Source organism: Haplochromis burtoni, unplaced genomic scaffold (genome assembly GCF_018398535.1).
Source record: "Haplochromis burtoni strain Fernald_Lab_line unplaced genomic scaffold, NCSU_Asbu1 Contig_22, whole genome shotgun sequence".
Lineage (NCBI taxonomy): Eukaryota > Metazoa > Chordata > Actinopteri > Cichliformes > Cichlidae > Haplochromis > Haplochromis burtoni.
In genome coordinates, this window is record NW_024582383.1 from 376,297 (window position 1) to 376,501 (window position 205).

The window sequence follows — 205 nt, forward strand, 5'->3', positions numbered from 1 at the left end:
TTTTTATAAAACTCATTACATAGACCATCAGGTCCTGGGCTCTTCCTGTTTTTCAGGGAGCGTATGGTACTAATCAATTCTGGACATGTTAAGTCTGCATCTAGAGATTTCCTGTCCTTTTGTGCCAATGTAGGCAAGTTACATTTGCTTAGAAAATCCTGCATTATTTCAGGAGGTGCATTACACTGAGATGTATATAACTGTT